Raw genomic sequence first — 24,191 nt, forward strand, 5'->3', positions numbered from 1 at the left:
GAAGTGAGCTAGGTAAAAGTAGTTCAGAAAAATCCTTTATAGATTAGAGCCAAATCTCAGTCAACCAACTAAATGCTAAGGGAAAAAACAATGGTACAAAGACTCTCCAAAAGAGCACTGAAAATTATTTTTTATACATGAGATATAAATATGAGAATGCCCAGCATTCTAAGGACAAGCGATTTTTAATCGATGGACTGGTCAATGGACTGGTTTTAGAGTCAGGTAGACCTGGGTTCACCCTTTGCCAGCCTGTTTTTGTGCTGCTTTGTTAAGTCACTCTCGGCAGTCTAAAGTGCAGAATAGTGGTGGGTCTGCACTGGGAAAGGGATGTTCCTCCTCTGACTTCCCATTAGCAGTAAAATCAAAAGGGGGCCACCCTTGCCTCAGAATAAAGAAAGTTCACTTAACAAAGCCCAAATGAAGACCAAATTTGGAAGAAAGTTCAGTTGCCCAGATCTTCTCCTGTCTCCTTGCTCAATGCCCTCATGCTATTTACTCTATACTGCAGCTGAAAAATAGCATTTTTGAGACTACTGGTGCGCCCTATGGCCAGAAAAAAGATGTTTTCTCTCTAAGCTCATGGCCTGTCTGGCTCAGGCCTTCCCTGAATGGAGAAAGAGGTCTCTGGGGAGGGAAGAGGGATGGGCAATCGTGTGGTATTGTTTAAAAGGATCTTTTGGGGTGGCTGAGACAAAAAGGAAGGTGAAGTAGGCCATCCTATAGTTAAAGAAGAGACTATAAAAAAATCATATACTGGAAAGGACCTTAGAGCCCAAGCCCCTTAGAGTTAAGCGACCTGAAATCAAGAGAATTGAAGAATTGTACCCATGATTAACCAAGCAAGTGTTAAGCAGCAGAAGCGGTCTTTCCTTTACATTCCAGTTTGTGCCATGAAGTCCTGTATATATCGGCAGCTTGTATGTACTCTGTATATATCAACATCAAACTGGCTCCAATCTTCCCAGAAACCATATGGGATATGTCTATGGCAATTATTTTGCTTGCTTTCTTTGGATATCTTCAGTTGGTTTTGGTTCTTTATAAGTCCATTTTGGACTTATAAGTCAGCAGATAAGGTGAGACTTATAAAATAAGACTATTTTATTCTGCTGGTGATAGGAAATGGGTTTATCTGATGTGACCAGGCATGCATCATGGAAGAACTGTACCATCTTTAGGATCTATTCCTCGTTACCAGAACTTAGTCTGCTGAGGGATTTAAACATGTCTGAATTTAACTATAGCATTAACTATAGCAATCTCAGTATTGCCCCTTGGAACTCTTCTCTGTTGACTCTGCTGGAAAGATCACGTCTGTAATTTTACATTTTGAATAAAAGCACCAAGAACTCGGCAGTTCTGAGTTTCTGAATTTCTGAAGGTCATGGAGAAGTCTAAATCAACCTAAGAATCAGCCAGTCATCTCTGTACCTCTAGCAAACAGAAACAAATCACCGGTTTCATCTTACTACCAGCATGTCTGGTTTTGATATGTACTTGACTAAGCTTTTTGCTCTGTAATAACTTTTAAAGAGGTTACAGCAAAAAAGATATTTTCACTCTTGGAAATGTTGTCAATTGGACAAGCTACCATAAATATCTGAATTACTTTAGATGTTAAAAAAAATCCGAACATCTGTAAACATGACTACATTTCTAAAAAGGTATATGAAATTCTTAATTTGTAATTTAAAAAGGCAAAAAGAACATTTAAATAATTCAGTACTTACAAGCCTTCTATTTTAAGATGAATACTTATTTCTTCTGTGTTAAGGATCTGCAACAAAAGACAACATGAGTCAACTCACAAAGTGAGGAAAATAACTGCTTTTGGAAAAACCCAAATGTAAATTGGCATTACATGAATGCCTCGAGTGGTAAGAAGACTGCAAAGGAGAGAAAAAGAAGAAATGGCTAGATATCTAACTATTTGGTATATAGTATAAATAGTAAATTAGTATTAATACACACATGCACACATACACAATAAAAATCAACTGAAGGCATTTTCTGAGTGGCAGATGCAGCTCTGTGTAACAGATAGAAAGTAATATTCTAGTGGGTCTATTTCTATCTTCTATTCCCATACCTACCCCAATACAGCGAGAGTAAGACTCTTAAAAAAGGCAGGGAGACAAAGACTATCGAGGTATCTTGATCTTGAGGGTCATCTAGTCCAATCTGTAACTGAAAAGGAATACCCTTCAATGATCACCCCAAAGAACTGGTCATCCAGCCTCCATTGAATACCACTAACTCTAGAGAATTCATTGTTGGTATTATTTAGTAATTTAGTCATGCTCCACTTTCTGTGACCCTGTATGGGGTTCTCTAGCCAAACATACTGAACTTGTTTGCCATTTCCTTCTCCATTGGATTAAGGTAAACAGGTGAAGTGACTAACTCAAGAGTCACAAAGCTACTGGCTGTAGTGTGAGGTCACCTTTGAATTCAGGTCTTCTTGCACTCGAGGTGCCTCAGAGAATTCATTACTTCCCGAGAAAATCCAGTCTGTTTTGGGACAGTTACAACTATTGCAAAGTTTTTCCTTGCATTGAGCCAAAATTTGCTAGTCTCTAGCTTCTACCAGTTGTTAACCTTGGTTCTTACCCTTGGGGTCAAGCAAAATGAATTTAACCCTTCCACCCAACACTCTATATAATTGAAGACAGTGATTAGCCCCAAATTTTTCTCTTCTCCACATTAAATTCAACCTTCCCCCAATTTCTTCAACAAATTTTCTTATGGTACTGCCCTTGGCCCTTTGTCCAGCCTGTTGTACTCATCTGATGCCCTCTGACTTGTTATAAAATGTAATACTGCCTGAACTAGGGAGCAGAATGGATTATCACCAGTCTGTTTTTTTTAAAAGGAATCCTCTATTCAGAGCAATCACAGGATCACAGACTTAAGAGTTAGAGGTGATCTTAGAGACTATCACCAAACTCTTCCATGTGAAAAAATGGATTTAAATCAATACAGTCTGCAGCCAGAGCACGCCATAGCTTTTTGGGTGCCATGTTATGTTGAGACATCCAGATTACAAAATCAGAACATCAAGCCTAGAAAGGATTTTCGATGTTACCTATTCAAAAAGCTTCTTAAACTGTGACCCCATGTGGCATCACATAACTGAATGTAAGGGGCGTGAAATGATGATTTATTATCAGGAAATGTTTGATTTGTATACCTGTTTTATATACCTGTGTACCTGGGGTCAGGGTACCAGGAGTCACGAGTGGAAAAAGTCTAAGAAGTCCTAACTTAGTGTAACCCTCCTCCATTTTATGGATTAAAAAACCAGAGGTTACGTTGTTTCCTTCCTTAATCTATACTTGTGAACCAAATGTAATACTTTATGTTTATTCCTACCAAATTTTTAAGTTATTTCAAAACTGAAGCAAGAGATATCATATAGGAGTTCTTGAGGAAAAAATGGCGAGCTCCTCCAAACCAATTCAAAACATTACATCGATAATTAGTGACTTTGGTATAAAAAGTACAGAAAAGACTGAAAAAATATGGTGCAAAATATGACTCGGGATTAAGAAATAAGAGGCCAAAGGCCTCTTATGATAAGGCCACAGAGTCTTATCTACTTGTGTATGAAGAATTAATATCTTCCAAATGAGAAAAGAAAGGCAATGTTTCCATGCAGATAACACCTAGAAGAGAATACCTTTGGAAGACCCAAGCTTCCTGACTGAACGGCTGAACCTAAAGAGCAGTCAAAGAGACTGCTGTCATTATTTACAAGACATATACATGGGTAACAAAAAAAAAAAAAAAAAAAAAAAAAAAAGAGACTGTTGTCAGCTTGGAATGAGGTTTCCAGTGGGTGCCCCAGAGACCTGTGTCTGCTCTTTTGCTACCTGGATAAAGGTATTGATGACATCCATTTTGAATTTGTAGATGGCACAAAGCTAAGAGAGATGGCTAACATACTGGGTGACGGGATCCAAAAAGATCTTGACAGGCTAATACTCTAAGTTAGAAAATCAATGGCAGTATTCACAATACATAAAGTAAACAAGAAGAAATTAGGAACCAATCTACATACTTTTCCATGAATAAATGAAAGGCATTAATTAAGCACTTACTATGTATATGCCAGGCACATAAGTTCTGGAAATACAAGAAATAAGACAGTCCCTGACTTACATTCTAACAAAGGAGACAAGAGACATAGAAGAATGACCGCCAGGGACAGCAATTAGGGTCTGAGAGAGTTAGAGGGATGGTGAATTGATTTATAGGCCAGCTAACTGACACATCCTTTCCCAAAGAAATGATACGATTCATTTGATTACTGTGTCCAAAGAGACAAAGAGATGGAAGGGAGTGAGAAGGGGAGGGAATAGGATGTGCATGTCCTCAGCAGAGCAGATGGTAAGATGACCTGAGTGAGTGGATGGAATGGGATGATATGAAATCATCCCTTCTCAGATAGTTTTGTCTGGGGTCACAGTGGGCTTTACATTTTTATTTATACATTATATACATTACATATTATGTATATATGTTTTGTTTATATTTGTTTAACATGGCTCAGCCCCAGGGTGGGAGTTCTAAAAGTAAATAGAGTAATTTTCTAATAAGGAGGATTTGGGGCATAGATTCTAGAGATTCTATGTATAAGATGCTGGTATAGGTCAGGAGAAGCTGGGTTACCAGGACAGACTAGCAAGATGATCCAGCTGGATGGCATGTGAATCATTTCTATATATGTTATGAGAATGAAATTAGATTTATTCTTTTTGGAAGATTCATGAGGATACATTGCATGGATTGCATGGATAGGAATCCAATCTAGACTGCCAGAAGGAATACCCATATTAGGGAGATCACAAAATCAATGAGGTACGAAAAGTATCTCAGGGGTACCATGAATTGTTCTACTTTATAACCGAGTAACTTAGCCCTCCTGGGAGTTGAAATTAAAGTTGTTTGTGGCTCTTTGAAAAAATGTCAGTTCTGGCATAATGTAACCAATGAAAGGAAGGAAGAAATGTAGAGGCAGGGGATAGCGTGACCCTAGATAAGTCACTAAGCCTCAGCCTCCATATCTTCACCTGTAAAAGAAGGTCTACATTTGCTATCAGACAAACTGATGAAAGAGTGGCCAAGGAAGACCAAATGTGGAAAACTTGTCACTGGCAGAGTTCAGGTATGATGTCTGTGCAAAGCTCAGATGTTGGACCTTTTGTTAACCAAACATTCAGGAGGCACATCAACTGATGGCTCAGAACATTCACTCAGATATCGGCAACAAGTCTATTTGGTGATAACTAGAGAGTCTCACTCTGGGGCCTTATATGGCATGGAGGTGCCTGGGAATTCTCAAAGGCTCAGTTCACAGGGGACCAACAAGTTATGGCATATGATTGTGATGGAATAATGTTGTGCTATAAGAAATGAGGTGAGCAGGATGATTTCAGAAAGGCCTGGAGAGATTTACATGAACTGATGCTGAGTGAAATAAGCAGGACCAGATCATTCTATACTTCAACAATACTATATGATGATCAATTCTGATGGACGCGGCCTCTCCAGCAATGAGATGAACCAAATCAGTTCCAATAGAGCAGTAATGAACTGAACCAGCTACACCCAGGGAAAGAACTCTGGGAGATGACTATGAACCACTACATATTTTTGTATGCCTGCATTTTTGATTTCCTTCACTATTTCAAAGTCCGATTCTTTCTATACAGCTATTGTAACTGTTTGGACATGTATACTTATATTGTATTTAATTTATACTTTAACATATTTAACATGTATTGGTCAACCTGCCATCTGGGGGAGGGGATGAGGGAGGAGTGGAGGGGAAAAATTGGAACAAAAGGTTTGGCAATTGTCAATGCTGTAAAATTACCCATGCATATATCTTGTAAATAAAAAGCTATAATAAAAATAAAAAGAAAATAAAAATTTAAGAAATTAAAAAAAAAAGAAATGAGATGAATGGTTTCAGGGAAATCTGAGAAGACTAATAAAAATTGAATAGAATAAGTAACAACATTGTAAGAGCAATATTGTAACAGATGTGACTGTGCAACTTAGTTACATATAGACCACATATACTTAGCTATACATATAGACTACATATACTACGTATTACTATAGTTTCAAAGGACTCATAATAAAAAATGCTATCTACCTCCAGAGAGAGAATTGATGACCTTTGAGTGCAAATTGTTTTTCACTTTATTTTTCTTGTAATTTTTTTTTTTTAACAACATGGCTATTATGGAAATGATTTGCACGACTTCATATGCATAATGGGTATCATATTGCTTCTTTTCTCAAATGGGTGGGAGAAGGGCTGGAAGGAAGGAGAGAATTTGGAACTCAAAATTTTTAAAAGGAATATTAAAAATGCTATCTGAGTAAAAGTTTTCCTGTTTTGTACAGTTTAGAAAAAACCATAGGAATTGTTACAATCAAGCAGTCTAGGCAGGAGGTGAATTTAGGGCCAAGGCCTGTAGTTACCCAGAGTAGACATTGTCTAAAAAGTATCAACAGTATTTAGTGTCAGATGATAATAAAGGCGAAAAGGACAGGAATAACTGGAAATTGAGAAAGTGTGCTACAACTGAAGAAAGAAAAATCCTCCACGTATATTAGACATATATTTTTGTTATAGAGAAAGTCATACACAGTAGAGAGACTGGCCATTCAGGAGGAGCTGGGTCCAAATCCTCCTCCTGACACTCACCAACTGTAGGCCACTGGGTAAGTGCCTCAGAGGAAATAAAAGAGCCTTTGTCATGATTTTTTTTTAAGGCACTGCCAGTATTTCTTAGCTGGAAAACAAGAAAACCAAGGGCTGTTTCTCAAAGATTCCAGGTAAAACATACCACTCAAAACAAAACAAAAGCACAACTCAAAAAGAAATCCAGTTTCTGAGATATAAATTTATCATGCCAATGGAGGGTGAGGGGAGCTACTGAGGCCATATTAGCATCTCAATGGAAGACTTTCTAATCCCTCAGTTTGTACCATAAACATTAGCCCACTACTAAGTATTAGCTGTAACATATTACCTGAATTGTTGAGTGGCACTAGGGAAATATAAAATGATTTGACCTAAGGATCAATAGCATGTGACAGTAATTGAGAACATTAGGTTAAATATGAAGATATGGTGTAAAATTCAAGAGAATGATATGCAAGTCTTCAGTTTACAAATTTTAACAATGAAGCTATGGATTGGGAATCTTTTTTTTTTTTTTTTTAAAGATGTTCAACAATGCAGCTTGACTCGACATGTAAATAGCCACAATGTAATAATAAAGTCCATATTCTAGCCTCATTTTTTTTCCTCAGGAGGAAAAAAAGATTAAAGTAACTTGGATCCCTCAGTAGCTCTATTCCTGAGCTTCAAAATCTAGAAATTCAAAATCTTCCATTCCTCCTGTTTTCCTAGCAATTCCTACTGAATCTGCTCCTCCGATATTTTTCAGATCTGAATAAGTAAAGATTATACTTATAATAGATAATAAGAATAAGTAAAGTCCTGGTCTTAATCCCATCTCCTACTTAGATGACCAAGCTACTTGGTTTCTCTTGATCTATATACGGGGTAGAAAAATCTTTCTCTTAATAGTGTGCTATTCCTCTTCTCAGAACCAGGAGGTGGTTCCCTGCCATTTAATCAGAATTAAGATACCTAATAGTAAACTCAAAATCAATTATGTCATTGCTTCCCCCCAGTCTTACTTCTCTCCACAATATATAAATCAATCTTAACTCTGTCAGTAGATGATTCTTACCTCTGAGTCATTCAGTTTTCAAGGAAGAAGTTATTTGTATTTGTTTCTGGCACTTACATTTGTAATATTACTTACTCTTGAAGGTGAGGAGGGTGTAAGAGGAACTTATTATACTGTGGACTAAGAAAAGGGAGAAGTCAGTTTTAAGTCTGAGAAGTGCCTTGGCTCAAATCTTGACTACTCCTTTCTTTTTTTTTTTTTTTTAATGAAAAAAAAAAACTATTGCTTTTCATTTTTTAAAATATATGCAAAGTTAGTTTAACATTCACCCTTGCAAAACCTTGTATTCTATATTTTTCTCCCTCCCTCCCCACCTCCCTTCTCTCATAGACAGCAATTAATCTAATATAGATTAAATATGTGCAATTCTTCTAAACATATTTCCACATTTATCATGCTATACAAGAAAAACCAGATCAAAAAGGAAATAAAAATAGAAAAAAAAAAAAAAAAACAAGCAAACAACAACAACAAAGATGAATATACTATGTTGTGATCCACATTCAGTCCCCATAGTTCTCTCTCTGGGTGTAGATGGCTCTCTCCATCACAAGATCATTGGAACTGGCCTGAATAACCCCATTGTTGAAAAGAGCCACGTCCATCACAGTTAATCATCACATAATCTTATTGCTGTGTACAATGTTCTTTTGGGTCTACTCACTTCCCTCAGCATCAGTTCATGTAAGTCTCTCCAGGCCTCTCTGAAATCCTCCTACTGGTCGTTTCTTATAGAATAATAATATTCCATAACATTTATATACTATAACTTATTTAATCATTCTCCAACAAAAAGGGCTGCCACAAATTTTTGCACATGTGGGTCCTTTTCCTTTTTTTATGATCTCTTTTGGATACAGATCCAGTAGCAACATTGCTGGATCAAAGGGTATGCACAGTTTGATAGCCCATTGGGTCTAGTTCCAAATTGCTCTGAGAATGGTTGGATTAGTTCACAACTCCACCAACAATGTATTAGTGTCCCAGCTTTCCCACATCCCCTCCAGCATTTATCATTACCTTTTCCTGTCATTTTAGCCAATCTGAGAAGTGTGAAGTGGTACCTCAGAGTCGTCTTAATTTGTATTTCTCTAATCAATAGTGATTTAGAACATTTTTTCATATGACTAGAACTGATTGCATTTTTTTCAATAATTTCCTTGAAATTCTTGACCTTTTGTTTTTCTAGATGAATTTTGGCACTGAATAAGTAGATTAATTTAGATAGAATTATCATTTTTATTCCATTAGCTCAGCCTACCCATGAGCACTTGATATTCTTCCAATTATTATGAATGATGACAAGGAGCTATACTAGCAATAGTATAGAAATGGAATCAACCAGACTTGGCATCTGAGCAGCTATGTACAGTGTACCAAAGTGATGAATCTAGAGGATGACATCAAGGTTTGTGAATCTAGGTGACTAGAACAAAGTCCTTAACAAAAACAGTGAATTAGCTTTTCTTGGCTGGAGGAAGAAGGGGAACCAGAAACTACAGCTGTAACAGAGAAGGATTAAATGAAAATTGGCACCTAAAAATGGTTCTTCCTCTTTGAAATCAGAGTACAGTTATCCCTTCCACATTGCGACTTTCCCTATCACAGTTTCGATATATTGAGGATTGACATTAAGAAATTCCCATAAACAAGAATTTAGGGGGAATTTTGCAGAAGGTACAAATGATACAAGAAGACCAGCAGATGACACAGAAAAAGTTTAAAACTCAGAAATGCACACATGTATAATATAAACACATTTTAATGTTCTAGTATTGTAAACAGCCCAAAAAAGAAAAAAAATTCAGACATCTCTGGTATGAAGGGAAGGCCAAAAAATTAAAACACATATTTTCCAGATCATGGGGTACTCTGTACCTCCTCACTCCCATGACGTGAAAGGGATAACTATAATGGAATACAGCACAAATATTAGATCTATGTGGGGGAAGAGAAACCTTCTTTGGGCATAAATGTTTAGATTTACTTTCAGATATTCTTATCACTTGAACACTCCTCACTTTTGTCATCTATTACTCAAGCATGGTATTCTATATTGTCTTTCCTGGAGCAGAAGCTGATCATAGAAGCAGGCAGTCACAAAAGAATCCGGTCACATATTCAATAATATTGGGATGAGCATTAATACCGTGCTGAAGAGCTCATTTCTTTTCTCCACCGAAAAACAAGGTTTTCAAAGAAAGAGACAATGTTGGCATCCATCGCTTTAATGGCCTCCATACATTCTATTAACTGTCTGCGCCAACCAGAGGGAATGTTAGATAAGGTGAAAATGAGGGTGTTCTGGTGAGCCATACTGAAGAGGCTATTGAACTAGAGCACTCTTATAGACCGGCAACTCAACAGAAGGAATAAGAAACTTCAGAGAATTCCTAAAGCAAGGAGCACTATATGTTAATCCAACACTGACTTGCAAATGGAGGAATTGAGCTCCCTGAATTCACTTCCTGAATCCATCACTCATTAAACATTTATTAAACAGTGTGCCCCAAGCATTTTATAGCTACAAACAAGAATAAGACATAGTCCTTGCACATGGGAGTTTTCAATCTAGGAAGGGAGGTAAAGAAAGAGTCTCTTCAAAGACAAAGGCTGTGGAAGGAAGAGCTAGATGGGGAGGATATTTCAAGAAGAGAGGATGGCAAGTGATTCAAAGTGTTTGAAAGAAGGAGAATAATGGAAGAATATGACCTAAGAGGTTATTGGGACCTTGAACCTAAAAAGTTTAGATTTTATTTAAGCCACTAAATTTTTTTTATCAGAGTAAATTAAGAAGGGTCATATGTTCAAAGGTGTGTTTTAGGAAGAGCGGTCTAGAAAGAAATTCCATATATTAAAGGTAAATTGAGCTGACCCATCTCCATAGGGTTCCCTCCCTTCTCATACACATATTATACCCTAGGGGGCTGCCCACTTCCTAACCTATCTCCCAAGGACTTCTGAGTTCACTCTACAGTTTCTCTTTAAAATGACTTATATGACAATAAAATGCTGAAATTTCTTCTCTTTTATTATGTAACATTAAAGTTGATAGTAATTCTGACTTTGTAAGCATGTGCATTCAATTAAAAATGAAAATGCAACCAAGTTTTTGGAACATTTTTCCAGTTGGTTTCAACCTAGATTCCACTTAATATTTTGTAAGCAGTAGATGACTGATGTGTTTAATAAGGTCATGAGAAAGTATCTGTGATCTCTCTAATTATTATTATAATACTCTCTTACATGAGAACATCTTTCTAGTAATTCTGTGGCCTCAAACTAAGAATATTATCTTTCCCAGGAGGCTCTCTATATAGAATCAAGCATAGGACTGCCTAGTTGGACCTGGAAGAAACCTTACAAGTCCAACCTATTCATTTTATTGATAAGGAAATTGAGGCTCTACTTCAGAGGTCCTCAAACTACAGCCACGGGCCATATTCGGCAGCTGAGGACAATTATCCCCCTCACCCAGGACTATGAAGTTTCTTTATTTAAAGGCCCACAAAACAAAGTTTTTGTTTTTTATTATAATCCGGCCCTCCAATAGTCTGAGGGACAGTGAACTGGCCCCCTATTTAAAAAGTTTGATGACCCCTGCTCTACTACATATATACAATAGGGAGGAAGCTTGGTGGTGTAGATAGAGTTCAAATCCTGCCTTATACTTCCAAACTGTGTGACTCCAGGCCAGTGACTTAATTTGTCAGCTTTAGTTTTCTTTATCTATTAAGAGGGATTATATCACTTAACCTACAAAGTCATTAAAATGTGATATAAATATTAATTATTATCATTATTACTGTTTTATTTATGCAACATTTGCATACATAAATGCAACATTTATCTGTGCAAAGCAGGCACACTTAGAGACTGACCAATAGTAAAGTATCCACTTCTTATGTGAATGTTTCTAGCTCCATGGATACATGGACCAGAGATAACTATATTCTAAACTCAAGGAGTAGCTAGAGAAAGAAGTGGTGATTACAAAGAGTCAGCATGGCTTCATTAAGAATGTCTCATGAGACACCAAATAGCCTTTTTTGACAGATATTAAAATTGCTAGATCAGGGGAATGATATTTATCAAATGGTTTGCTAAAATATAGCTAAAGTAAATCATACTATTCTTGTCGGGAAATGCAAAGATGTGGCCTAGAGAATAATATTAAATGCAGAACCGGTTGAAAGGCTGGACTGAAGAGTAATAAATGGTTCAATGTCTACTTGGAAAAAAGTTTCCAGTAGAGTAACCCAGGGATTGATGCCGATTCGAAGATCCTCATGCCAAGTATATATAGCACCTCTTACATTGCAAGTGTTAAAAGAAATGATTGTTGATTACAAATTAAATGTATCCGAGATAAATGTAAAATTTTGCTAATGTTTAAAAAAAAGATCAGTAGAGGAAAGCACTTAGACAAAAGTTTGTCTGAAAATGGGGAGAAGGGTTCTTCATGAACTGCAAGCTCATTATGAGTTTATTGTGATGAAACAGCCCCACAAAAAATGAATCTTGGGTCATACCATGAGACAGAGTTGAAATCAGATGGCGAAAGGCTTTAAAAACCAAAGAAAAATTTGCATTTCATCAAAGAGGGAGCCCTTGGAGTGACATGGTCAGGTCTAGGCATAAGAACCAGATTTTTAAAGGCAGCTAGGTGATAGTGAGTCACAATACCAAACCCGGAATAAGGAAAACTTGAGATCTGATGTCACTGTAGACACTTACTTAGCTCAACCTCTCTGGGCTGTGGTGAGGATGAAGGGAGGTAATACTTATAAAGCACTTTGAAAACCTTAAAGCATTATATAGGTGCTATTTTTTCCAGCAGATATGTGAAGATGGACTGGGGGAGAGATGAGAAGCTGGAAAGCTAATTAGGACACTTATAACAACCCAAATAAAAGGCAACGAGGGCCTTAACAAGTGTGATGGCTATGTAAGTGGAGAGAAGGATTCAGATGTGAGACACATTGTGCTGAAATAAGACGTGGCAATTGATTAGCTATGAGGGATCGTAGGAAAAAAATAAAAGCTAACTCTGAGGTTTTAAACCTAAATGATCAGAAGGAAAACATAAATAAGCAATTGAAAAAAAGTGGGTGGGTGGGTGGGGAAATGGATGAACTCGGTTTTGGACAACGTGTAATAAGAGATAGCTTCTAAGAAAAGGGAAAAGAGGTGGTTTTATCATGGTTTGAGAGATACAGGTAATAAATGAATAAAAAAGCTATTTATGAAGCACTTACTATGAGCCAGGTCCTACAGTTGTATGCATAAAATATGTAGAGGCAGACGTTCAACTTGCTGAGTAAATCTTCTGTGAAAAGCTATAGGAAAACATGAAGGATAAAGTGTTGATGGTTTGCAATTTCCCACAATGGAGGCAATATAGAGAAGATCACAGATACCTCACCTCCATTAAGACCTTCCAAAGACCCTTTCCAAGAATCCCAACTTGAGCCACGTGAGAAATAGGAGATGTGTGAGACCATTCATAGAAACTTCTACTCTACCAACACTTTTAGGAAGCTATGATGCTATTAAAAACCACAAGCTAAGGGGGTAGCCAGAGGATCTGAGTTTAAACCTAAGCTCAGACACATATTAACTGTGTGACCCTGGGCAAGATACTTATTCCTCAATGCCTCATAAAAGAAAAATAAAAAAATAAAAACCACAAGCAAAAGTCAATTCATGCCCCATCTCCAACTTTCTTTTTTATTGTTTGTCACAAAGAATGACTCCCTGAGTAGGGAAAGGGCAGGGAAATGAAATTTCTAAAATGAAGCTGATGAAAAAATATGAAGACTCATTTAAAAAAAAAATTAAGCATCAGTTGAAAAAAGCCTGAAAAATCATTGCCTTCAAGGCCAGGGGCTTTGTCCAAATCACTATAACAGTACTGGGTACGGTCATTATTTGCTACAAAGCGAAACTAGGCTTGAGGTTGGATCCCATCCAAGGCGGATTTTAATTACTTACAGAGGAAGAGCAGTCCCATAACTTAGAACTCTGGGGCAGATTTATAGGTGGCGCTCTAGTAGAGTGGACTGTCTGATATGAAAAAGTAAAATATAAGCCTGCCCAAATAAGAAAATAAGAATAGTGGCCTTTGAACACAACTCTCATAGCGGCCAGTTACACCTGAATTCTGGACAAAAAGGGATGCCTAAAGAGCTTTTCATTTTTGAAAATTTCAATAGAAAACAAAGTACCACTATCTACCCAAAATGGGGGAGGGATTTAAGAGGCTCTGGCTAAACAGCACGCAAAGAGATTTGATGTTAACTTATGTTGGTTTCTAAATAAGAAACTAGTCATGACTATTTCTGAAACAACTGAACAGGTTTTAACTTCACAAGAACTTTAAAAAATAATTGCTTTTTTTGTTGTTGTTCCTGCTACTTCAAGAAATATATGACAGACTTCTTTAAAATTTTTAAATGTATTGTAACATTCTTCTGTTTTTCAGTCGGGCTCCATACATTTTATTATGTCCTGTCCTTTACATATTGGTGTCCTTATTGATCCATTTACTAATTATTCTATCAAAATAATCAGTTTCCACCTAAAAAATGCTTTTAATCATTAAAAGGACTTGAAAAAAAAGTCACTTTAAAATTACAAAAAAAAAAAAAAATGAAACTAAGTAACAGTCACAAGATAAAAATCAGTGGACATGACCAATAGTAGCGTTAGCCTTAAAAGAGACATTTCCCTTCTTGGTAGGAGAGAAGAAACCAGGCCCTTAAATACAGGAAGCCTTTCCTAAACCCTCTTAATTCCAGTGCTTTCTCCTTTTTAATCATTTTCTTTGTATCTTTCCTAAACCCTCTTAATTCCAGTGCTTTCTCCTTTTTAATCATTTTCTTTGTATCTGGTTTATAGCTTGTTTTGTTTGCATCTTCTCCATTAGACTAAGCTCTTTGAGGGGAAGGGTAGGCTTATTTCTTCTTTTTCTATCTCCCAGCTTTATCTGGCACTTAGTAGGCCCTAATAAATGGTTATTTTTGAGTGATTGATTTACTTTACAGCTGTGTGGCCCCAGGCAACTCACTTAATCCTCATCCCCACCTAGTAGGAAGTTCTTAAGCTTTTTTAAGTTCTAGGGTAAGATTTAGGGACCTTTTTTCAGAATCTTTTTAAATGTGTAAAACAGAATGGACCTGGCTAGCAAAGAAATTAATTATACTGTTAGGTAGTTTAGGGAATTCTCAAAACATATTCAAAAAAGTTTATGGACTCTTGTAAATGGAGAGCCAAAACGCTGTAAGAAGTGAGGGCCCTTTGGTTTGGGTTTTTTAATCTTGGTGCTTTCCTATGATTTACTTTCCTCATCATTTCTTAGAGTTCCCCCCACACACAGACACACACATCAACACTGGGTAGGAACACAGCTCCCTGCAAAGCTTCCACTTAAGGGTCCGACTCCCTGTGGAAGGAAATGTGGTATAGTGGGAAAGGGGCCAGAGAACCAAAGTCTACTTCGAGGCTACCTGGATTCTTGGCAAAACCCTACGATTCATTATTAAAGGAACAGAAGTCACTAAGCACTTGGAAAAGTCCATTTGGCTTAGTCAAGAATGAATCCCACTAGACATGACTATGAAATTGGTCTAAGAATACAGCTGATGGGGAGTGTAGCTGGATTTGATTTGATTTTTATTTATTTATTTTGTCCAAGCATTTGGGGTTAAGTTACTTGCCCAGGGTCACGTAGTGTCAAGTGTTTGAGGTCCTCCTGACTCCATCTAGCTGCCCCTATTTGTTTGGAAAAAGAAGAAAAAAGAGCTAGATGATTAAAAAAAAAATTAAATAGATTCAGAACTGGGTGAATGGACAAGCTCCAACAGTAATGGAGATTAATGGGTCAATGCTCACTCGGAGCTACTGTAAATCTATAGTAGCGTGCCCCAGAAATCTGTAGTCGGTCCTGAACTGTTAGGGTCCTTTATCGAATTTGCAGATGTCAAAGTTGGACAGATAACTAACACAGAAGTGACAAAAGCTCAAAAGACTTTGAGAACAGATCAAGTGGACTAAGATGAAATTTAATAATGCTTAATTTAACAAATTTAATAAATGCTATATTTTATATATATAATTAATTTTATATTAACAAATATAATAAATGCTAAATAAAATAATAAAAAAATTTAACTTCACAAATACAAGCTGGGGACGGCTTAGCTAGACAGTAGTTTGTCTTGGGGGGGCAGCTCTGGAAGGTCTATTTAATATGACTCAACAGTGTGATAGGGCAGCCAAGACCAGCCCACATCTGGAGTATTTTGGGTTCTGTTCTGGGTCCTGCAGTTAAGAAGGGCATAGATAAGCTGGAGAACGTCCAGAGAGCAAAGAATCTAATGAGGATGGGCTGAAGGAACTGGAGATGTTTAAGCTGGAGAAGAAAAGGCAATGGCAGTTACCTTCTAGGATTTGAACAACTGTCACCAGGAAGAAGGACTGGAACTAGGAATGGTGAGGGAGGTTATGGGGCAGGGGGAGTTGCCTTGACCCAAGGAAAAACTTCCTAAACTGTAAAAGCTATGCCAAAGGGGGATGTACCCCCTTCTCAGATTGTAGGTTTTCCCTCACTGGATGTATTTTCAGGCCAAGGCTGGATTGACGACCTGTCAGGGGGACATAGCAAGAAGTGGAGTTCTTATCCATCCGTTTTTTATAAATGAAGCCTTGTGGCAGGAACATATGGAACCCTTCTCAGATTCGTGTTTTCAAACACATAAAATAAAAAGAGATAGGGTTACAAAAGAAACTTTATAACGTATCGTAAATGTAATAGAAATAAAAATCAAAATGGGATTGTTTTCCCAAACCAAGTTCCAATACCCGGGATTAAAAAACACAAGTTGTCAAGCACAAATATTAAATAAAAGAAATAAAACTACAATAGAACATAATGTTAATGTGCCGTTTTTGAAGTCAATCTGCAGCCTGGGTCCAGGGGGAAATTTCTATTTGAACTTGATCTCACTAGAGTAAAAGGCCTTCTTTTTTAGGTGTGGTATGAATTAGACTAGGCCACTGTCCTTCTACCATAAATTCTGGGACTCCGTGTTCTTGGTCTGAATCCCTGCTCTACTCCACTGCTTGCTAACTTGGAAAAAGACACTTAATCACTCTTGGGGGTTAATTTCCTCCTCTATAAAATGGGGGTGGGGGTGGGAATGGGGCTTGGACTACATGACCTCTAAAATCCCTTAGAAGCTAGCTCTAAAGCTAAGATCTTCTAAGATTGCATTTTCTGCCTATGCCTTAGAGGGGATAATTTTTGATCAGATATGAGTTGGAATAAATAGCTCATTATGTCTTTTCCAGGGCTGAGATTCTATGAGCCATTATTTTTTATAGTCTACATACTAATATCCAGTGGCATATTAAAAATTCATGCTTTACTTTAACTACAATTAGAGTATTTTAAAATAAACATGCTATTGAAAGTCTCCCTAATACCTCTAGTATCAAAAATGCTTTTTTAATCTAATTAAAACTCGGAAAATAGAACATCTATTTTTTTTTCATTTTTCTCTTAGCACTTGCACATTAATTTTTCAAAATAAAAAATAAAGAGATTTCTTTTTAAAAGGTAAAGTGAGCAATAATTATCCACCTTTGTGTAAAATTTAAGAAAAATCATTTGCTATTATCGCCTCAATGGAAAAAAAAAGCTTGGTTCTAATTGGTTCTTAATTCAAAATTTCTGGAAGAAAAGTCCATTACACTTTTTTACTACTTTAATCACTGACAATACAGAAATAGACTTTTTAGACCATTTATAAGTGAGAACATAATACTATAATTCAGATTGTTAACCAAAGCTTTAGTTTTTGCTAAAATAATTTAAATTCAGAAAATAAAAACAAAAACCACCCCCCTGCCTAGCACAAAATTTTGCTGCCTTTATTTATTGTGATAGCCTAATCAATATTTTATTTTAAAAGAATAGCAGGCATATGAAAACACTCTTGAGGTCTGAGTTTGTAAAATAAAGAATGGTCATTTGAGATTATTGTTAAAATACTATCGATATTAAAGACCACAGAACATATGAACAATGTTGTTTCAAGATAAACCCTTTCAGATAATCAGAGGCAGAGACGTAAAGGTCAAAATATCTTTAAAATAATTTAGTTCAACCTTCTTATTTGAAAATGATGCTGTCAGCTTAAGGTCACAATTACAGGAGAGGTGGAATTTGAATCCAGGTCAGAGCTGGGTTCTATAAAAGCCAGGTCTTCTTACAGCTTCTCTCCGCCCCGCCCCCCCCCCCCCCCCATGACCCCTTTTGGACCAAGAAATTTTTATGTGACCCTGGGGTATATAAGTATCCAAATCAAACATTTAGTGGTGAATTATAAGTTCTCAACCCTCACATTCAGTTCTATGACCCAACATGGTGTTGCAACTCTGAGTTAAAGAAGCTTTGTTATAAGCCAACCAACTAAAATCAAGGGGTAAAATTCTTCAAGGAACTGCAGATTTTAATTGTTCTGTTTATTCCCTCCCCAATGACGATTGCAACCCCTTTATGCCTTAGTAGTGGGGTCTTTGAGAATGGCTGCTCAAAAACAAAGTCAATCTGGTGATAAGTAAGCTTTTCTCAATTTTGCTAGGCTGGTCCTCAGCTGATATCATGGGACCTGTCTTAGGTGTGGACCAATCTCTTCCCCTTTGCCCCCATGAAGCCTCATTTTACACAAGGTAACCAGCTAGTTGTTGATTAGAACTCAGATTAGAACTTAGATGCAGCTCCAGGTTCATGACCAATGTTTGGTTTTCTTTGAGTTTTCCTTATTTTCTCCTAAATTCTTTCCAACACAAAACCTCCCTTCCCCACAAAACTAGCCCTCATTCATAATCAATTAATTTTAGTTACATATTAAAGATTTCAAATCAATAGGATTTATTCAAGACTTATACTAAATATAAAGTATTACATATTACATCTAGGAGGTTCTTAGGTTTCAAATTATTTCTGTAAACACAAGAAATAGCCGATTTGTATGTCCAAATACAGTTTATTATCAATTTCAATCAAATCAATTGGCATAGGGTATGTTGACTATAGTATGAATGGATTCTCTTTAAAATTTAGTAGCTTCGGTATAAAATATAAGCTTCCTTAGCCCTTTCCCCCAAGTCTCACTTTCTTTTATTTAAAGTTTCTCTTACTATTACCTATGAAAAAGTACTAGTAACTTTACTTATAATCCTGGTCTGAACTTATATGTCTATCTAGGACCTTAAACTTTCTTTTCTTTCTTTTTTATTTTTTTGTATGCTCTGTTTTAATTTATTTTTAAAGCAGTTTTCAACATTCACCCCTGCAAAACCTTGTATTTTATGTTTCTCCCTCCCTACCTTTCCTCTCCCCCAAGGGGCAAGTAATCCAATACAGATAAAAACTGTATATATTTCCACAATTATCTTGCTGCACAAGGAAAATCAGATCAAAAAGGATACACTTTTTTTCCTTTAATAATATGTTACATATATATATATATATATATATAAAATATAAAATAAGAAAGCAAAATGCAAGCAAACACCAACAAAAAGTGAAAATGCTATGTTGTGATCCATATTCAGTCCCCACAATCCTCTCTGGGTGCAGATGGCTCTTCCATCACCAGTCCATTGGAACTGACCTGTGTCACCTGTAAGTTTTCTTTTCTAAAGCAACATCCAGAAAAAAAAAAAAATAACTCTACATGTTCTCTCCCATCCGGTGCCTTTTCCCAGATCGTGTAGAAAACGACTTTCTCATCTCTGCCTCTCAAAAGCCTCTTTCTGTCCTTCAAGGTTCAACCCAGACGCTACTTCAAGGATTGTTTTTTGTTTTGTTTTTTAAAACTCCTCTCCTATCTCCTCATATACACATAAATAAGCTTTCAATTTCCCCATTACATGTGACTAGGATTTCTCCTTTGCCTCTGTCACTGTGTGTTTTATATTATACATAGTGTATAGACAGTAGGATCCTTGAGGGGAAAGGTTGTTTCATTTTTCCTTTTTTATGCTCTAGTATTTTAACATTCTGCAGCCCCATAGAACCCAGCATTCTGCCTTGCACATGGGAGCCACTTACTATTTACTGAATAAAATTACTAGATCGTTTTAAAGTAGGCGATAAAAACAAATTAATTCCAAGAGTATAAAGTACCTCTGAAGGTAATGCTAACGATAACATTTCTAGGACTCTTAAGATTTGTAACATTTCCTCACAACCACCCGCCGAGTTTTACCCATCCCATTTTATTGGGAAGAGTTTAAAGGACTAAATGCAGTTTGTATGCCATGACCTCACAGCTCATGCTATTCAGTCCAGATTAAAACCCAGTTATTTTGAATCCCAAATTATGCCCTCAATTATGCAATCTCAAGCTGCAGGAATGAATTGCAGGTTTAGACACAGAAGGAACCTCAGAGGTTCATAGGATCGTAAAATATAGGAGCTTCTGAGAGGATTTCAGCTGTCATATAATCCAATCTGATTTACTTTGCAAATGGGGAAACTAAGGCCAGAGTCAGACAAGAGCAGAACAAGGCTCTGAAGCCAATCTCAGAGCTCTTTGCATAGACATCACACCTGTCACAAAAATTCAGATCTAGTTCAAAGATAGGAACATTTCCTTGGAGTTTAGGCAAATAGTCAAGGTTTTCCTAGGGCGAGTTAAAAAAAAAAAAAATGTGGGGAAAGAGGAAGTATATAGAGCAGAATGAGAAGAGCATTGTATGCAAAGGAATAATCAAATTAAGCTTTTACTTGGTCCAGACCTCGGTAAGGTGAAAGGAGACCCTGGTTCTGGAGTCTGATATGGGTTCAAATTCTACTGCTGACAAATTACTGTCTCTCGGTAGCCTTGGGGAGGCCTCTTGATCTCTATGAGCCTGTTTCCTCTTTTAACTAGATGGCCTATGAGATCCCTTTCAAATCCAGAGGACTTGGAGCTGAAAGAGACCTGAGGTCATCTAGTCTAATCTCCTAATTTTACAGAGGAGGAAACCGAGGCTCAGGGAAGGGAAGAGCTCTGTACAAAGTCTCAGAAAACACTAACGGTCAAATTGGAAACGGGTTTAACCGACTCTCGGCCACTTGGTGTCTGTGTGACCTTGGGCCAGTCAATTTCCTTCCCTCCCCCTCGGTTTCTCCATCTGTGGTCCCTTACAGTTATGGATTTGATGACATCATGGGTAACCTTGGGCAAGTCCCTTCCATCTACTCATCTCCCTAGGCTTCAATCCCTCCTCAACCCCAACTCTGAGAGTACCAGATGGTATTTTAATCTCAGTTCTGGAGCTCGACTCCTAAGGGTGACCTTGGGCCAGTCACTTGCCCACCCTGGGAACCTCGGTTTCCTCCCCGGTAAAAGGACCATATAGCCTTGGAGCCAAGCCTCCCAGCCGCGGGGTTCACGCGGCGGCCCTCTCAAGCCCGTGGCCGCCACGGTGAGGTTGGGCAGGCGCCAGCCCCGTGGCGATGACCGGCACCCGCGGGAGCCGGGGGGCCCGGGCAGTGCCGCCGCCGCCGCCGCCGCCGCCCTCTCCCCGGGCAGGGAAGGACAGGGCGGCAGTGGAAGCGAGGGCCCCCCGCTTAGGTCCCTCCCCGGGCTGCCGAGGCGCGGCTAGGAAGGGGAATGATGCTGCGGTGGCGGCGGCGGTGGCGGAGGGGGAGGGGGAGGACGAGGAAGACAGAGGGAGGGAGGGCTGGGGCCGGTCCGCAGCTCAGTGCCCGGTGTCCGGAGCCCGCTGCCCGGCCTCCCGCTGCCCCGGCTCCCAGCCGCGCCGCTAGCCCGGGGATGAGGCGGGGCGGCTGAGCATGTGGAGCCCGAGCCCGAGCCCGAGCCCGAGCCGGAGCCGCATCGCCCAGCACTACTCACCCGTGGTGCTCCTGCGGTGTTCTCCTAAGCCGGCCAACCGCTCTCGCGAAGCTTTAACAGGCAGCCGCGTACCCGCCACCGGAAAGGGGAGGATGGGGGCAGCAGAGGGGGGCCAGAAGAAAGCCGCGGAGGCGCGCGCTCCCGCTGAGACCCGCCGCCCTGCTGGGGAGGGGAAAGGGGGGATGGAGGTGGAGCCCGGCGGCCGCCAGAAACACTGGCCTGGAGGGCCGGGCTGGCCCGCCCGGGCGGGGCGAGGCGAGGCGGGCTGGGGCGGGGAACAGAATGAGCCAGCCTGCCAGCGGCCGGCGAGTTCGAGAACGCGCGAGCTGGGCGGATGGAATGGGGGAAGGAAAGTGGGGGGTGGGGGGGGAGAACCTAGCCGGCGGCGCGCGCCGCTACCACAGCCACCCGCTCATGGGCCCGCCCCTTCTCCCCCCCCCCCCGCCCGTTGGAAAATTCACGCGAAGGGGCGGGGTCCCAGCAGGGTTCTGACGGGAGGCGGGGGAGGAGGGAGTAAGTTAGTTAACGGCTCCTAAGGAACGATTGAATTGCGTCTCGCAGTTCTAGTTCTAGATGGGACTACCCATGCCTCAGACTGGGCCATTTGCATGACTAGCGAAGAAGCGTCCGCGTTGCCTTCTCCTCCCTAGCTTAGTTACCCCCTCCCTAGCTCGGCCGTGGCAGGTTGTGTCCATCACTGCCCCTATATTCCGTTGTCCTCAGCCCCGGCCGGAGCCGCATCCTTGTCATCCCCAGCCCCAGCCCCATCCCCAGCTCATCGCGCATCTGCTTCGTCCTCAGGAAGTATCAATCACACCGCCTTCAGTTTCATCCCATGTTAGTTTCAATAAACTGGGCTAGTGGCAAGGTAGGGGGAGGGAGGAAGCTGAACCGGCCATGAATGTCCCACCTTGTTTGTCATCGTCATCCTCCGGGTGTTGTTGACAAGAAGGGAAAGACGAGAGATGGCTCAGACACATTTCTCCGGCACCGGGACTTGGCTCAGGAGCCAGTAAAAGTTCTCCCGGAAACGTAAGGACTGCGGAGAAGCTGTCTAGGGTAAAATCTAGAAGGTGGTCAGCTGCATTTGATGCAGCCTTAAAATAGCACAGAGAAGTCTCTGGTCAGCCCTTCGGAAGCATCTTGGGCCCAGACACCTTTAATAGCGGCTGCAGCATCTGCAGATGAAAGAGGCGTCTTCGAGCACAACATCCAGGGCCAGGGATGTCCAAAGAAACACGAGAGTAGGAAATTCTAGATTCAAGCAACTACAGGTGCCTTTTAAAAAATAGTTATTCATTTGGCTTTCTCTAGTAATGGACCAAAAAAAAGGGAAAACTTCCTCCCTTCTGTCCAGTTGAAAACGTCCTTAATTACGGTATTCTCATTATTATTATTAACATCCATCAAGCAACAAAACATTGCTTGAGCTCTTACTGTGTTCCAGGAAATGGCACATCACTGGGGGAAAACTGCCTCTAACTTCAAAGAGTTCACATAGTGAAGGGGGATGAATAACAACACCACTTTTTGAGTTGGGAAGATAAACCATTTCCTGAGCTAAACTTGGAAGAACAGAACGGTGGGGACTCCCTTGGAGTTGCACATATATCTAGATCTCGAGCTGTGGAGTGTGTGTATACACAAATCTTACACAATATATATCTCTGTCTACATGTATTTCTGAATATAGTGTAAGCTGTTAAAGTTTTAGACATCTTAGGTGTATATATACAAAGGAGGGTATATACATACATATATGTTATATACATATAAACACCACATACATACAGATAAAAATATCAACAACTTGTTCATTCCGAATCTGAAGTTGGATCATTCATTTATTTTCGAAAGAGTCGTACAAGAAGAAGGAAGGAGTGATTCTCATCTCCTCTCACGATCCTGCTTTCTTTACTAAATTTTTCTTAGGCAAAAGATAGTCATGGATAACAAATGATCCTATCTGTTAAAATGACTATTTAAAAGTGATCAGTGCAGCTACGAAGAACAGATAGGTGTGGATGAAAATGTGCATAAGAGTAAAAGAGAGGCTTTGCAGATTGAGAGGGGATCCCAAATTATGGGATGTGTTGATATATTGACTCCTTCCCATATAGCTGGGGCCCTGAGGGCCCCCTGTTGTGCATTCAAAGACCAAAGGAAAAAAAGAAAAAAAGAAAAGAAAAGGAAAGGAAACCATATGAGGTATATCTATAAGTATAAACCTTTAAGGAAGGTTTACGACCATTTTTCTCTTCTAGGCTTCTCCCAGAAACCTGGGGACTTCAAACAACAAACTTGATAGTCCTGTATTTTTTTATGAGATCTCCCTGTAATGTCAGAAACAGGTAATCATTTCTCAACAAGCATTGCCAGAGTGCCCAGTGTTGAATGCAGTGTCGTGGGTACTGTGGTTCTAATGAAAAAAGGGGGAAAAAAAGACATAGCTTCTCTCTCCTCTCCCACCTTTACTTTCAAGAGCTCACTATTGAGA

The 24,191-nt window shown here is 39.2% G+C and overlaps 1 protein-coding gene across 11 annotated transcripts in view; it reads right to left on the reverse strand.

Moving 5' to 3' along the window:
- The window catches only part of ACSL4 (acyl-CoA synthetase long chain family member 4), a 152,490-nt gene that overhangs the window by 51,967 nt on the left and 76,332 nt on the right, over nucleotides 1-24,191 (reverse strand). For 3 of the 11 annotated variants that reach the window (XM_051968214.1, XM_051968212.1, XM_051968207.1), the window contains exons 1-4: nucleotides 21,695-22,028; nucleotides 13,040-13,120; nucleotides 2,097-2,190; nucleotides 1,734-1,780 (exon numbers count right to left, since the gene is read on the reverse strand). The gene's annotated coding sequence lies outside the window, so the exon portion shown is untranslated. Of the gene's footprint in view, nucleotides 1-1,733; nucleotides 1,781-2,096; nucleotides 2,191-13,039; nucleotides 13,121-21,694; nucleotides 22,029-24,191 lie in introns of those variants that run through there. The other 8 variants (XM_051968211.1, XM_051968210.1, XM_051968205.1 and 5 more) reach the window with 4 other exon arrangements.

The sequence above is a fragment of the Antechinus flavipes genome, chromosome X (genome assembly GCF_016432865.1).
Source record: "Antechinus flavipes isolate AdamAnt ecotype Samford, QLD, Australia chromosome X, AdamAnt_v2, whole genome shotgun sequence".
Taxonomy (NCBI): domain Eukaryota; kingdom Metazoa; phylum Chordata; class Mammalia; order Dasyuromorphia; family Dasyuridae; genus Antechinus; species Antechinus flavipes.